The sequence below is a fragment of the Apium graveolens genome, chromosome 7 (genome assembly GCF_009905375.1).
Source record: "Apium graveolens cultivar Ventura chromosome 7, ASM990537v1, whole genome shotgun sequence".
Classification (NCBI taxonomy): domain Eukaryota; kingdom Viridiplantae; phylum Streptophyta; class Magnoliopsida; order Apiales; family Apiaceae; genus Apium; species Apium graveolens.
The window spans coordinates 53,957,560-53,975,319 of NC_133653.1; positions in this window are offsets into that span (position 1 = coordinate 53,957,560).

The following is a 17,760-nucleotide window of genomic DNA, read 5'->3' on the forward strand; positions in this document are numbered from 1 at the left end:
TGGTCGTGTTCAACGCGAACTTCTTCTTAATAATTCCTCATTTACTTTTGTTGTTTATCTCAACAGTCATCTCAATGTTGGGATATCTTTCATACATGGCGTCTCCCTTTCTGGGTATCAAGCCACCGGTCTTACACTTCACATTCTTGAAGGTCACTTCCTTCATCCAATTTTCCTACTTTCTTACTTTCTTGTCTCCTTAGTCTATCCGCGTCTTATTATTTATCCTTCGAACTATCTCAAGGTTTCCTCGAATCCTCCCAACTCACAGGGGATAAAATATATGTATCTCTTATGCCCTCAACCATCAATTTTTAACTCATGGTGAATCACCCTCATCCTGACGAATGCATACTTTTCTATTTCTATTGCTACGAGTCTTTAGGGTTTCCTCATACCCAACTCCCTTATCATTCCTCAAACTCTATTGCCTTTATATTCCTTTCCCCTTCAGTTTCTTTTTATTTTTCCTTTCTCTTATCATTATTTCATGAACCCACTAATCATTGACTTCAAGCATCACATCGTTCTGGGATTCTTGTCATCAGAACGAATCTTGACAACTTTTACAACTTAGGTTCATAATTCATCATACTCGTCTGTCTTTGTTCTGGCTCCAAAGCTTTTACACTATCTCCATAACCTTGGGAAGTACTTTCCTGAAAACAATTGACTGAACTTAAATCAGTTTATTATAATCTCTTGCTCCGTGCCTTCCTTGGCCTTTCACCCGCGGGTGGCCTCTCTCTTAGGAGGGTAAGTGACAAAAACAGTCTTTTGTGATTCGTCAATCATTTAGAATTTCAAATGATTCCTATATTTCCTTTAGTCAGGCTCTTGCCTTGACTGGGTCAGCTTGTTCCTTGGAACTCTAAGGGCTTAGCGACTTAAAGGTCCTGAAAGAATTTCTCACTGCATTGTTTCCTCAGGGTGGTGGTTGGGGATAATAGTCTAAGTCCTTTTTAGACAGGTCCATGAATTGCCGTATAGGAGTACCGTCTCGGGTCTCCTTTCCTTACTCGACTTTCTGTTTCCTTAGTATGAAATGTTTCATCCTTCTCCCATACTTGGGGTTATCTGATACGTTAAAATCCTCATTTTCCACTTCATTATGTTATGGGTTCCTTCTATCTTGATGGCGTCCTCCCTGACTATCACATTCAGGGTTTGCCCTTAATCTTATTCCTTGAACTATGACTTTCATCTAAGATCTCATCTTTAAGCTCTTGAACATTTGGAACCCAAATTCTATAGGAATACCTCATTATTCCCTTATCATCTTTCTCAGTATTAATCTCATATCTATTTGTTGGCTCTCTGCCTTCATTCATCACTTTTTCTGGCACAATATGTTCTTTTCCAATAATTCGGTCTGTATTGCAATCTCAAACAGCTTTTCGGTACCGGCTCCGGTTACCTTCACTTCTATTTCCATTTTCTCAAAATCTCTTATAAACTCTCCAAAAGACATTATCATCTTGAGTCTCTCCTTTTTACTAAGGGCATCAGCCACCATATTGGCTTTCCCCGAATGATAAAGAATCTCCCAGTCATAATTCTTGATTAGCTCTAACCGCCTCCTCTGGCGTATGTTGAGCTCTTTCTACGTAAAAATGTACTAGAGCTCCTATGGTTTGTGAATCTCGCACTTCTCTCTATACAAGTAGTGCCTCAAATCTTTAGGGTAAAACTATTGCCATGAGCCCAAGCTCATGGGTGGGGATATCGAATTTTAAATTCCCTTAATTGTCTTGACGCGTACGCAATTACCTTGTTGTGCTGTATAAGAAGCACCCTAATTCCTTATGCGAAGCGTCACTACACATCACAAAATCTCCTTTTCCATCCGGCAACGCCAACATAGGTGTCGTCACCAACCTTTGCTTCAGTTCTTGAAAGCTGTTCTCGCATTTCTCTGTCCATTCGATCTTCTCAGTCTTACGAGTAAGCCGCGTTAAAGGGGGCTACTATCTTTACAAACTTGAACGAACCTCCGGTAGTGACCGGCCAATCCTACCTCTGGTAGTCGACCTAACCATGGTCATTAATTCATCAGTGGTCCTTTATTCATTCTTTTCAGGATCCTCCACGGGATCCTCCTCAGCAACAATCCCTTCTAGGATAACATCCTCAACCGTTACATCCTCAATATCAACATCATCCGGTCCTGCGTTAGGACGCTCTATCGGATCCACAATCCGATCTCCAATTAGTAATAAAACATCATCGCGTTGTTACTCCTCAACCTCAGGGTTCGGAGTCCCGCTACCATATACGATAACGAACTACGCTTCTATCACGATATTTATAAGGGTTCCCATAAGGGTTTTAACTGTCAGTACTACGTTAGGTAGCCCGACTATGAACTTGGCAAGAGTTCTTATTATCTTAGTTATTATCTTAACGTCACATCATCTCTGAGGTTTATAACGCTTGGCTCTGATACCACTTCTGTAACACCCCCAAATCCGGGGTCGGGGATCCGGGTTGTCACGAGTTCCATTTCCCTTAATAACACCCAATCTTAATAAATAATCAACTACTCTGTACTGTGACCCCACAATAAACACACACACCACAAGTTATAGTCTCAGAGATGAATATCCAAAAAATAATCACAAGTCATTTTATTCCACAATTATCTGCCAATACACCTTAAAAGGGTTTCTGAATAAATTCACATATTCCTTGCCATTATTACAATTTATATTATACATAAGTCCGGTTCATCAATAGTTGAAAACCTAGCCTATTGGTAGCTCCTACCTCAGCTACGGCGGCATCAATGCTTCCAGAAGACTGCGGAACATTTTCTAACCGCTTGCGAATCGGGAGCTTGGTCATGTTCATCTTTTCTATCTGTTGTTGTGTGATGAAAGAATAAAGCAAGGGTGAGCAGCAAGCCCACCAAAATAATATGTATAATAATTAACAATATATGAGCATTCTCATAGTACTCATGAAAGTCTTGGTCAAGAAGAAATGAACCAAGCTGATATCTTAACGCGACCAAGTCGCAAAATATTCAGTATATACATATATACTTTTCAAAATCTTTGAAATCCTCTGACATGTATAATATATACAGAGTTCCAGTTTATAACTGTATAAAAAAATATCGTAGCAAGGTGATCTCATATATCTAACCTTGTCTCAACATTTTTCTTTCCGAAAATCTTTGACATGCACAAGATAATCATTTACTAGATATAAGTTTAAAAGATGAAGTTACAAGATACTCCAATATACTTATATCTGAATACTACTTGAACTACCATCGTTCAAGTTATAATCAGTTTCAAAAGTTCATCACCAGATGAGACTACAAGATAAGACTTGAATAGATTCAATCCTTGAAATATCATTGTAAATAATGAAGTTACGAGATGCTTCATTAAGTCCCGATATATAAATATATTCATATATATTTCCTGAAAACCTCTGTCATGTAAAGTATGAACAGAGTTGCAATATTCAATAAATTTGGAAAGGAAAGAATTTTGGCATAAACCCGATATCTTGCTGATCAGGCAAATATACCAATAAGTAACCTTTTCTACTAGTAGATGGATGAATCCCCCACCGGTCATCACCATGGCCACATAAGGACCTTGTGTTGGACCGCCACCCGGCCTCTTACGCGTTGATGGACTGCCACCCAGCCACTTACACTTTGATAGACCGTACCCCGGCCTGTCGCTTATGCCGACTCAATTAGATGGGCTTACTTCCCGAACGTTGGGTAAGTAATCAATTCATTTGTTTTCTCAAAACAGCAACCACGTTGCGAATGTAAAATGCACCACAGAGCTGGATCCCCAAGGTTTTGAGCGAGTATTTAAATCCCCTTTGAAAGGAAGATCTTAAATATAAAAAAATGAGTTTTGGGGTCCACTCTAACTTTAAAAACATTTTGAAGACTCGAAAACATTTTTAAGAATGTTTGGAGTACTGCTGATTTATTAAAATAAATCAGTCCCGATATATTAGAAAATATCTGAATATTATTATTTAAATAATATTCTCATAAAGATAATCCTTATAAAAATAATCGAAGTAGAAGTTTTAAAACTTATACTTGAAATGGATATTAAATAACCAAAGATATACTTATATGAAAGTACTATCTTTATTTGAATAATCGAAAATAAAGTTAAAGTTATCGAATAAAATAAAATAAAATAAAGTTAAAGTTATCGAATAAACCTTATTCGATTAATAGTTTTGAAAACTATAACCATATATATATAAAAATATATATATTATACTCGGGAACATCGACTCCCGGTTTATAAATATGTTCACCTTTGGGTCCCCTATACTAAGGGTAAACTCAAATACCGCTTATCTCTAGCATAGGTATTATGCAACTATAAGCATTTGAACCAACAGATATATAAATCAAGAATATGAAACAGGCATGCATATATACCATATCATATGCTACAATATATCGCAAGAATTTGCTAATAACAAATATGCATTTATCGCAAGATCATGCATATACACATATACATCACAACAACAGTTATACGGGTAGAAAACTTGCCTGAGTGCTCCCGGATAGGCTTAAGCTTAGAGTGGGTCCGATAACCTATGAACAACAACATAAGTCGGAGTTAAACCCCGGTCGCTTAAGAAACTAGACTTTAACCATTTAGAGTCCTAACGTTCGCTTTCGCGCTTAACGATTTACTTAAGTCGCTCGAGTACCCTCGGCTCCACCATTTTTAATAATTTAACCATTATGAGTTTTAAGACGATTCTTTCGCGAGTGTCTTACCAACTGCCTAACACACTCTACATAAATGTTTCATACTCCAATTAGCCCTTTTTGGTCTTTAACATATGTTTCAAAGTAAGGCGAGGGGTAAGGGTTCGTTCGCGTAACGTCGTTACTTAAAACGGCCGTTTCTCCTAAACCGTACATCGGAATCAAACGAACCACATATCAAAACGAAGCTCGTAACATGAACTATATAAACATGGCAATGGTCAAAACCTAGCAGGGAGTTCTCGGGTCCTAATGTTATGAACAAAAGCAGTCTAAAGTAAATCGGACATTACGACGGCTATGTTTACGCGATTTCCCAATTTAAAACACTCCAATTCAACCCACAATCAATCCACAATCACAACCCAATCAAAACTCCATCCATTCCATACTACAACAGCCCCAACAAATCAATATTACCAATTCATACTTATTTCTCAATTATAAACTAAGAGTTTACTTAAGTTCATTAACTAATAACCAAGACTTCCAACTCCAAAAATATCACAAAACCAACCAATCTCTAAACACACAATAATCATGCCTCTCATCAACTAAACTACTCATAACAAGCTTTAAACATGATTACACACCCATTACACTAACCCATCATCTAAACATTAGGAAATCTAAACAACAAAACTTAAGACTAAGATCATGAAGAGTTATACCTTCCTTGAAGCTTTTAATCCATGAAAGATCCTTGGAATGCCCATGGAAGCCTTAATCTAACCTCCTACAAGCTTGATCTTTCGAAGAAATCAAGAACACAAAAATTAATTTCAAGAAGTACTATTCACCATCTTCTTCCTTGATTTATAAAAAAAGATTGGCTTGGAATTAGATGCTTAAACTTATAGGAAATATGTAACTATCCATGGGGAAGCTTAGATAAATACCTTGCCAAATAGTAAGTGGTGGAGCTTGGATCTTCATTTTTGATAAAAGAAGCCGAGAGTTTGAAGTATAGAATGAAAGATGAAATGCTTTTTCTTGCCTTGGTGAATTTGTGTGGTGTTTTGATAGTTTGGTTAACAATTAACCTTGGTTTGACTATGGTTTAAAATGCTTGGCTAGGATTCATTCTTGAAAAATATCTCTTTAACCTTGCTTAACTCATCATCCCTATGTCACTTTCATGCCACATGTCTTTATCTTGTGGTTTGATGACATCATCATCCACTAACCTCTTTGATTATCCCCCAATTACTTGGCTAATGACCGTTTATCTGTTATACGGTTCGCTTAACTTTCGTTCTTGTTTATCGTTTGAGGGATCATACCCGGGATCTTATTACTTAGGTTCCCTTAACCTTTCTCAATACATTATATTCCTTTTTATGATCCTCTAATAAAATCCTTTAATTTAAATCCTTCTTATCCTGTTACCTTATACTCAATTCTTTCCGTATCTAGTGGATTTCCGGGAAAAATCAAAGTGTTCGGATTTGGATTCTGACGATCTTTACATACACTTATATATCATATAGAGTACCAATAAAATCTTAGAATATCCATAAAAGAACCCCTACATAGTGTGGCATGAAAAGTTTTCTCATTCAGCATAATCTGCATAATCACTATTCATAAGGGTTTCTAAAATTTCCAAAATTTGGGGTTATTACAGGGATAATCAAGTTGCCAACCACCATAGGTACGGAACCAAGGCAAGCAATGCAGATATTGGACTTTGTGGTGGTAAAAGCTAGTTCAACCTATAATGCTATCATGGGAAGAACATGGATACATGCCTTCAAGGCAGTCCCTTCTTCCTACCATTCAGTCATGAAGTTTCCCACCCGGAATGGGATTGGAGAGGAGAGAGGAGATCAAAAAATGGCTAGAAGCTGTTACGTGGCCTCTTTGAGGGCAGATGGAGTCGGGGGGGCAGGTTCTTCCTATTGAAGATATGGATGTCCGAGAAAATGATGAGAAGAGAGGAAAGCCGGCAGAAGACTTGGTTTCAATTCATTTAGACCCCGAGAATCCTGAGAGGATGACTTTCATTTGAGCCACATTAGGGGAGCCCCTTAGAGGGAAGTTGGTAAAATTTTTACAAGAAAATAGTGATGTGTTCGCATGGTTAGCAGCTGATATGCCAGGCATAGACCCGGAGCTGATTACTCATAAGTTAAATGTGGATCCAAGCAGGAAGACAGTGTAACAAAAGAAAAGAAACTTTGCCCCGGAAAGACAAAAGGCTATAAAACAGGAAGTAGAAAAGCTCTTAGAGGCTGGTTTCATTGAGGAGATTCAATTTCCGGAATGGTTAGCAAACCCTGTAATGTTGAAGAAGGCTAATGGAAAGTGGAGGATGTGTATAGACTTCACTGATCTGAATGATGCATGCCTTAAAGACTATTTTCCGTTGCCAAGGATTGATACTTTGATTGATGCCACTGCTGGGCATGAGATGCTGAGTTTCATGGATGGATTTAGTGGATACAATCAGATTGAGATGCACAAGGATGACATTCCAAAGGTATCATTCATCACTGACTTTGGTGTTTATTGTTATCTTGTTATGGTATTTGGTCTTAAGAATGCAGGAGCCACCTATCAAAGGTTGGTAAATAAAATTTTTAAAGACCTTATTGGTAAGACTATGGAAGTCTATGTTGATGACATGTTAGTCAAGAGTCTAGCAAAGACTGATCATATAACCCATTTGAGGGAAGCTTTTGAGGTCCTGAGGTACCACAAGATGATGTTAAATCCTACAAAATGTGCTTTCAGAGTAGGATCTGGAAAAATTTTGGGATTGATGGTCTCCAAGAGAGGGATAGAGGCTAACCCCGATAAAATAAAGGCAATTGTGGACATGGAACCACCAAAAACCGTCAAGGATGTTCAGAAACTCACAGGAAGGGTTGTTGCGCTAGGACGATTCATCTCCAAGTCAGGGGACAAGTGCTTGTCATTCTTCAAGTTACTAAAAAACATCAAGGACTTTGTATGGAATGAGGAAAACCAGAAGGCGTTCGAAGAGTTAAAGAAGTATATGGCCCAGGCCCCGTTATTGGCCAAGCCAGCTTTGAATGAAGTTTTATTCTTGTACTTAGCCATTTCAGAAAGTGCTTTGAGCGCTGTGTTGGTTAAGGAAGAATTGAAAATCCAGAAACCCGTATACTATGTAAGCAAAATTCTACATGGCGCTGAGTTGAATTATTCAACTATTGAGAAATTTACTTTAGCCTTGGTAATAGCTTCAAGAAAGCTGCGTCCCTACTTTCAGGCTCATCAAATTGAGGTGCTAACAAATCAGCCACTGAGAAATATCATTCACAGTCCCAAGGCAAGTGGGAGATTGATTAAGTGGGCAATAGAGCTGGGAGAGTTCGATCTCAAGTATAAGCCATGAACGGCAATAAAAGCCCAGGCGCTAGCTGACTTCGTGGTGGAGTGTACCATCCCCAACCAAGAAGTCGGGGGGCAGGAAGATACCATACCTCAAGACAAGGGAGTCGATAATGGGGACAAAGAGGGGGTTGATAAGGATAAAGAATATTGGGTTCTCTATTTTGATGGAGCATCAAAAACAAACTCCAGTGGAGCAGGATTAGTTTTACAAAGCCCTGATGGGTTCTTAATTGAGTATGCTATGAAGCTAGACTTCCCAACCACAAACAATGAGGCAGAATATGAAGCCCTGATAGCTGGCCTTGGCCTAGCTGGAACACTTAGAGTCAAAAACTTAAAAGTCCGTGGAGACTCGAAGCTGATCATATCCCAGGTAAAGGGAGAATTTGAGGCAAGGGATGATACAATGGCTAAGTATGTTCGCCTAGTAAGGGCTGTGATGACCCAATTTAATGAATGCCATGTTGAGCACATTCCAAGGGAGGAAAATGCTAAGGCAAATGCATTATCAAAGTTTGCTTCATCCGAGATAGAAGAAAGTTCAGGAAGTGTGTACTTCCGTGTTTTGAAGACACGAAGCATAGATGTTAAGCTTGTAGCTCCTATAGGCCTGGGGACGTCATGGATAGATCCCATTAAGGCCCACATTCAAACTGGTTGGTTGTCAAACGATGCAATTGAAGAACGGAAGTTAGCTGTTCGGGTACTAAGGTACTCTTTGATAGATGGGATTCTATACAAAAGATCTTTCGTGGTTCCTTACTTAAGGTGTCTCAGGCCCGATGAGGCACGCTTGGCTCTTGAAGAAGTGCATGAAGGTATTTGTGGGCAGCACTTGGGGGGCAGGGCCTTGGCTCATAAGATAACCCGTTTAGGCTTCTGTTGGCCAGAAATGATGGCTGACGCCAAAGAATATGTAAAGAAGTGTGATCGCTGTCAGAAGCATGCACCTGTTATTAGACGACCCCCCGAGATGCTGACCTCTATAAACTCGCCCATTCACTTTGCTATGTGGGGAATGGATATTCTGGGGCCTTTCCCCATGGCCACGGCACAAAGGAAGTTCCTGATTGTAGCCATTGATTATTTCACCAAGTGGATTGAAGCCAAACCCTTGGCCAAGATCACAACTAAGCAGGTTACACAATTCCTATGGGAAAATATTATGTGCCGATATGGAATTCCCCGTATCCTAGTCACTGACAATGGAACACAATTCAACAACGAGGAATTCAAGAAGTACTGTGAAGAAAATGAAATTGAGTTACGGTTCACCTCTGTGGCTCACCCGCAGGCCAATGGGCAAGCGGAGGTAGCAAATCGGATAATCCTGGATGGACTAAAGAAAAGGATCGAGAAGTCAAGAAATAATTAGGTGGATGAAATACTTCCAATATAATGGGCCTACAGGACTACCTGTAGAGTCACGACTGGAGCAACTCCCTTCATGTTGGCATATGGGGCAGAAGCAGTAGTTCCCGTGGAAATATCACATTCCTCTCCAAGGATTCAGGCTTTCAATGCTGAGGAAAATGACGAAGGACAAAGGTTGGCTCTGGACTTAATCGATGAAGTGCGAGATGAGGCACATGCAAAGATAGTAGAATATCAGAAAAAGGCTTCATTCTACTACAACCTAAGGGTTAAAGAAAGGTTTTTCAAACAAGGTGACCTAGTCTTGAGAAAGATAGAAGCTTCTGGTGTGGGACAGAAAGGAAAGCTTGCCCCGAATTGGGAAGGGCCGTACAAAGTCAAGAGCGTTCAAGGAAGGGAAACCTACAAGCTGGAGACAATGGATGGTTTTGAAGTCACAAGAACTTGGCATGCACAAAACCTGAAGGTTTACTATGTGTAGGGGAATTGAATACGATTCTCACTTGTCTGGATGACAAGTACGTTGAAAAGCACCTTGAAGCTTTGCGTGCGTAGAATTTTATATTCCAGTAGAATTTACATTGTCGAGTTATTGTTGTTAAGGGTCAAACCCATACTATGTAAGGTTTTGAAAAACCAGACTTCATATTAAAGAGTTCGAAATTATTTCAACCTATGGATGTTTAAGTTGTGATAATACCTTGTGTGGTTTTAACAAAAAATCATGCTTTGATCATTGCAAAAAAGGAAGACTTTAAGGATTCTTTTATAAGAGTGCACGTTGCACAATTCAAAGGGCCAATTAGTTCAAATTTAAATACATATTAAGTATTGGAAAGATAAAGGAGAAAGAGGCGAGTAAGAAAAGTAGCATATGAAATAACCCCGAAGGGTAACAAGTTCTAATATAAACAAAGTTCACATATTGTCTAAAAAGAAGATATACATAAAAAAATTAGGCCTTGGAAGGCTGGGATTCCTCGGAACCACTATCTGAAGTCTCCTCGGATGTCTCAGTCGTCCCTTCGGACGTCTCAGTCGTCCCCTCGGAAGTCCCCGTAGAGGTTCCATCAGAACTGCCTTCGGGCGCTTTGGATGCTGCGGGAGATGCTGGTTGCTGAGGCGCTGCTCTTGGAGGCTCTTCCACCCTGACCTTCTTAGCAACGGGCTCAGACTCCTCTTCAGAAGAAGCTTCCTCCTCTCCGAAGCTGGACTCATGCTCTTACCTCTTTTGGCCTTGGCTCCCCGATGGGCCGTCCTTGATCAGGCCAACGAGCTTGTCAGTAATACCCCCAAGTTCTGGAACTCGAACAAGGCAAGGAAAGGAGGACTGCTCAAGGACTTCTGGAAATTCATCTTAAAATGGCCTCCACATCAGCATCCCAGCCTTCTTTATAGCTAATTTGGAAACCAGGTGGAACAAAGAAGGCCCAAAAATCCTGTATATTAATTAATTTTATAATTAATTAATAAGGGAAAAATCAGCTATTGAGAAGAGTCCCGATAAGGATATAAATCCTTGCAGATTAGCCTCAAGGGGACCTAAAAGGATAAGGAATCAGTTTCCTACTATCTAGGACTCCAAAGTCCATTCTAATTATGAGACTTGCCTACCAAGTCTCCTATACCAAGTCCAATTCAAGGACTCCCACATCTATATAAGGGGCCTCACCCCACAAATCGGAACTACGTTTTTTGACTTGATCCTTGGCAATCAGCAAGGTACGTAGGCATCTTGTTAAGGCAGATTGAGTCACGAAACACAAGAGCAGTCAAATCGAGCCTTGAAGCTCACGTTCCTTAGTACTAAATACAGCAATTATATATATTAGTTTTTAATCCATAACACTTCTAATCGATATTGAATATAAGTCTGCATCCTAAAATATATCAATTAGTTATCTTTTCTTCCAAGTATTCTATTCTTCATAGAATTCTTCTCCATGCATATATCTTCTTGTGTTTATCTTAATCTTCTTTCCTTTCAATCATCCGCCTTCCTTATCTGAATGTCTTCCTAAGTCCTGATATTATCTTCTGATAAATATCTTCTGATATCGTAAGTTCTGATAACTTAAGTTCTGATATCTTAAGCTCTGACTTCAGTATAAGTACCGATTTCCAGTTAAGTCCTGATTTATCCTATTAGTTAAGATCTGAAAACTAAACACAAATCATTATTAGACATGACATCACAAATATATCTAACAAGGGTGTCCAACAAAAAACCACCAATTTCAACAATTAGCCAAGATCACTAGCATGCACATCACAATCATCATTATGCATACAATACACACTGAACCGAGCAACACACCGAACCACACATACAATACACACATGCAAGCATCTTTATGCATAAATAGAGTACAAGGAACTCAAATTTTGGTTGAAGATTGAGTTTAATGGAGGATTTTTGAATGAAACGAGAGAGAGAGAGAGAGAGAGAGAGAGAGTTGTACCGAGAGAGACAAAGTCGAGAGAGAGAAAAGAAAAGAGAGATGAAAACCGGGTGGAGAAAAAGAAAAGGGAAAGGGGGAGGGGGTGTATATATATACACTGAAGGGTAGAATGGTAATTCCCCCTTTTAATTATTTTCTACTTTTCTTATTTATGCAAAAACATAACAAAACAAATATATTTTTCTTCACACAAACTGTAATTATTTGAAAATTGATTTTTCTTAAAGTAAAATACAAAATTTGCTTCTCGCTAGATTTTTTAAACAAATTATTGCACAAATAGATTATGTACTGTGGATTATACAAATAAATCCAAATAATAGAAGTAAATTTCATAAAATCATTTTAAAATATCAAAACATCAAGGTAAATCAAATTTCTATTTTTAAAAATCCCCTTGGACTATTTTAAGGACAATAAAACAAATTTCGCACCCCGATCACATTTCTATAATTTTATAAAAATGTTTAAAGATTAATAAAAAAAAAAAATCCTTTTATAAATATATAAAACTACATAAATCGCAAATTTGAACATGTACTCATTAATCAACATGCAAATACATAATATCATCAAATATATTTCACATTCATGTTCTTAAACACTTTCAATCCCTTTTTATTACGGGTTCCGTTCAACTTGACGGCCCAACGACACAGCTTAATTCCTCAACTAACTCATCAAACTGGAACGAGTTACTTTACATTCCCAGTTACTATTATACAAGAATGAAAATTACCACAAAATCATTTAACCTTTTATTTATTCACATAAATTCATAATTACAGTACAACACTATACTTTATTCATTTAATCACGTCGTGAAATTCCCAGTCGATACAATAACTGCCCTAAATGATTAAATGATAAGGGTCGTCTTAGAAAAGTTTAATATGTTTCAGCAATTGGATCTATAATGTATGAAATGATATGTACTTCTCCTGATGTTTCATATGCTTTGAGCATGACGAGCAGATACCAGTCTAATCCAAGTAAGGGTCACTGAATAATTGTCAAGAATATTCTTAAGTACTTAAAAAGGACTAAAGATTTATTTTTGGTGTATGGAAAAGATAGGGAACTAGTTGTAAAGGATTACACTGATACTAGTTTCTGAACCTAATCACTATACCTATGATCAATGAGATGTGATCATCAGTCAACAAACACGCCATTCTTAATGCATTATTATTGTCCCTTAATAATAATACTCGACTAGGGACCTTTAGGAATATTGATGTTATTCTCATAATCTCGTTTCTAATTCACGTACTTAGAGATATGGAATTCATATCACATTCCAAGGATATTTATTAATCTAACATTTATATCGCAGTAAATTAAGACATAATAAATTATAAAGGGACTAATCGATAGAACCTAAATTTTAATAATCCTAATGTGTTAAACTAAAATATTATATTGTTGTCTCTAGGGGTACAAGTACTAACAATCTCCTAATTGTACTAGAGTCAATCACCCATGTATCTAATACGCATGAAACTAGTATGACCATGGTGCTTCTGCTGCGACAAATTCTTAGTCAGTGGGTCTGCAACATTATCATTACTATGCACTTTATATATGTTGTGCAAGACATGCCTGTACCTTAACAATACTAAGACATTTTGTCAACCCTAAGTAAGTTGTATTGTTATCTTAATTTGTATTTTTTACTTGTAACACTTAAAGTCTGTAAAAATGTCGAAGGAGCAGACTGTAGTCTTTTTCTATAAATAGTGTCAAGCCTAAGAATTCTATCTGGAAGAAGATCAAGAAGATCCTGCCTCAGAAGAATTATGAAGAAGCTTGGAGTTAAATAAATTTGTTTTAAGAAAAATATTTTAAGTCAAAATTTCTACAAGTCACAGATTTAGTGTTATAAAGAAGTCATTCGAGAACTCAAAATGACTTATCGAGAAGTCCGGAAAGGCAGTGGAGAACACACAGAGATATCGACAAGCCAAATTGAAGACATGGAGTTTGGAGATATCGACAAGTCATTTCTTCACTAGAGAACTTAGAGTTATCGACAAGTCAACATTCATTAGAGAACTCTGAGTTATCGATAAGTCAAATTTTACTAGAGAACTCAGAGATATCGATAAGCCAAAATTCACTAGAGAACTCTGAGTTATCGATAAGTCAAATTTGACTAGAGAACTCTGAGTTACCGGTAAGTCAATAAACCATTAGAGAAGTCAGAGATATCGATAAGTCAAAGTGAAGATATGAAGACTAGAGATTTCTACAAGCCAAATTCTCTTATAGAGAACTCAGAGACCTCAACAAGTCAAATTTCCTATGGAGTATTAGAGATCTCGATAAGCCAATATACTTATCGAGATGTCAAGTTCTCTATAGACCAAATAGAGATCTCGAGGTAAAATCTCAAAGTACAAAATTGCAGATCAGTTCAATATTCAAGATTAACAATCAACAAACAATTCAAACAACTGGATTGGCAAGTCTACAAAAAGCAGCTTGAAGAATGTGCAAGATCAATGGTGAAGATTAACTGACAAAGGAAGATCAAGATAATCACAGGATGCTAAAGATATGCTAAGCCAGAAATAGAAGATATAATTTTCTATAAATGGAAATGACAAGTGACAGTTTAGTAAAATTAATAGCATGTATTATTGTACACTATGTAAATAAGCAGTTAATTGAGTTATAAAGTTAACACTGGTCCTTTAGTCAGTTGTAACAATTTAGATAGAAAATCTTGTAACTCTCTCAAGAAGAAGCTAAGCTATTTATCAATAAAGAGCCTAGAAATTTTGTAGCAAAACATTCTTAATTTTAATATAAAATTAAGTGAGTTTTGAAGATTTGTGTTCTTTATTTTCTGCAAGCTTAATTTCTGCATGAACACATTTTTACTACAATATTTAATTTATCTTGTTCAACCATAGAAGATTAAAGAAAAGCTCAAAAACAGTAAAACACATTCACCCCCCCCCCTCTGTGTGTTATTAATTTCCTAATAAGTGGTATCAGAGCAAAATCTGAAAGAAAATAAATTCAAGATCTTGGAAGAATGAATACACAGAAAATCAGTAGCATCAAAATTCCTACCTTTGACAAAGCTAACTACACTCTTTGGATAAAGAAAATATTGTTGTTTATCAGGATGGCCAATCCACTCTATATTCAGATACTCAAAAATGGGTCTTTCACTCCTATGTTTAGAGTTGAAGAATCAACAGATGGTGATATGGTCATTCCAGCTCATTATGCTCCAAAAGACCCTTCTGAGTATACTGAGCCTGAAAAGGAGAAGGTTTCCCTGGATAGTGGTCTGCAATTGATATTGATTGAGTCACTTAACAATGTGAAGTACAACAACATTGTCAACTGTGACACTGCCAAGCAAATATGGGAAAAGATTGAGATACTCTGTGAGGGAACTGAGAAAATTAGATCTAATCAAATAAACATACTGATTTCACAGTATGAGGGTTTCATGGCCAAGCCAAAGGAAAGTATGACTGATGTTTTTGAAAGGTTTAACAAACTGATAAATGATTTGCAGCTCCATGATAAATACTATGAAGCTGAAAAAGTGAACCTGAAGTTCTTGTTTACTCTCCCTGATCATTTGGAACAGAAAATCTCAGCAATCAGGGAATGGAGAGATTTGAGCAGAATAATACTGGAAGTTCTATATGGAATTCTCAAAACATATGAACTACAAATGATTCAAAGGAAATCATTGAGATCTGGTCAAGGACATGTCGTAGATGGATCAAGTTCCTTAATTGTCAATGAAAGCCAAACACCTATTGATGAGCCAAGATCTCAAACTCCAGTGGTCTCAATTAGTGAGCAAAGAATAAATGATTCACATGAACAAGTCATTCTGGAATCGGAAGAAGATGAGTTCTATACTCTTGATGAACTGGATGAGCTGGATTAGTCTATGGCTTATTTGGCTAGAAAATTCTCTAACATTAGAGTAAAGAAGCCAAGATTTTTCAAGGGTAAAGGACAGTCTTTCAACAAAGACAGCAGATGGAAAGGAAAAGGGAAGTACACTTCTGATAGTAAGAATGGTTATAAAACTGGATATGTTGACAGATCTAAGATAAGGTGCTACAACTGTGATGAGTTGGGCCATTTTGCTACAGAATACAGGAAATCCAAGAAAACAAAGAAGGATAAAGCTTATCTTGAATTGGAAGCAAAGTATGAAGCTCTTCTGAAGAAACAGCAAAGCAAAGTTTATATTGCAGAGGGTAAAAGTTGGGATGACTCTTAAAATGATGAAGATGAAGAATTTGGAAATTATGCACTCATGGCCTTAGAGCAAGGAGAATCATCCTCATCTAAATCACAGGTACCAACTTTTACCACCATTGATTTAAATGTGAGTCTATATAAGGAAACTGTAGAGAAGATGAGCACAGAAATGTTTCACATTCACACAAGCATGGTTGCTGCTAATGAAGAAGTTAGCAGATTAACAAAGATAAATGAGAAGCTTGAAAGTGAAAAGCAAGAAACTGAATTGTTGTTGGTAGAGCTTGAAGTTGTAAAGTAAGAGAATGCTTATCTCAAGAACAAGCTCAAGTGTGCAAATGAAATTGAAGCAGTGCTAAGGAAGAAGCTGGAAAAGAATGAGGTGAAGTTGAAGTCTTTCAAGAATGCATCTGAGTTCATTGGACAGGATTATAAGAAAAACAAACCATGTGCAAATATTGTTATTGGTCTTGATTATGATGCCTTGAACAACAAGAAGAAAGAGACAGGTGACAAAGGATAAGCAATAATTAATGAAAATGTTCCAGCTATGCTGAAAAAGGTTGCATCACCTATGTTCAAGGCATGTGAAGTCAACTTCAGTGAAGAAGAATTGATTATCAAGCAAAAAATTGCTGATGAGGACAAAAAGAAGAAAACTGCATAATCAACTCAGTCTTCTAATACTGAAGAAAAGCTCATGGACAAGCAAAGTCCCAAGACACCTGTCAAAGAGACCAAAAATGAAGATGCAAGAAAGAAAAAGAAAAATAGAAATGAAAAAATAGGGATAAACAAAAGCAATAATTTTGCTTATTTTGCAGATGCTCCAAGAAAGAAATGTGAAAAATGTGGCTTTGTGAATCACCTAACTCACCTTTGTAAAAAGGCAGTTAGCAAGCCAACTGAAGGAGTCTGTAAATATAATGAAGCAAATGCAAATGATCCCTCCTCTTTCTGTGACAAGTTTGATTACATTCCTTGCAACTTAAAAGTGATGAAAAGTTGTCACAAACTATGAGTAGACCTCAAAGAAACAAGATTTGGGTCTACAACAGAAAGGGAAAATGTTCAACAGTCAATGAACTTTATTTTATCTGAAACTACTCATTCTACTTATGCTAAATCAGTTAACAAGAAGAAAGTACCCAACACTGTTTGGGTTGCTAAACACACTTAAAACTCATTGTGTGCAGGGCAAAGTGAAGAAAGTCATCTGGAGCATAGAGATTGGATGTTCCAGGCATATGACAGGTGATAAAGCCCTGCTATCACAGTTTGAGGAGAAAGTTGGCCCTTTGGTGACCTTTGGAGACAACAGCAAAGAATTCACAATGGGATATGGCAAGATTGTTTCTGAAAATATTGTCATTGATGATGTAGCACTAGTAGTTAGTATTGAAGTAAATCTTTTCAATGTTAGCCAATTTACAGACAAAGGCTTTGAAGTTTTATTAAACAAAGAAGAATGCACTTTTATCAGCAAGAAAACTGGTGAAGTTGCTCTGAAAGGAGCAAGGAAAGGAAGCTTGTTTGTTGCAGACT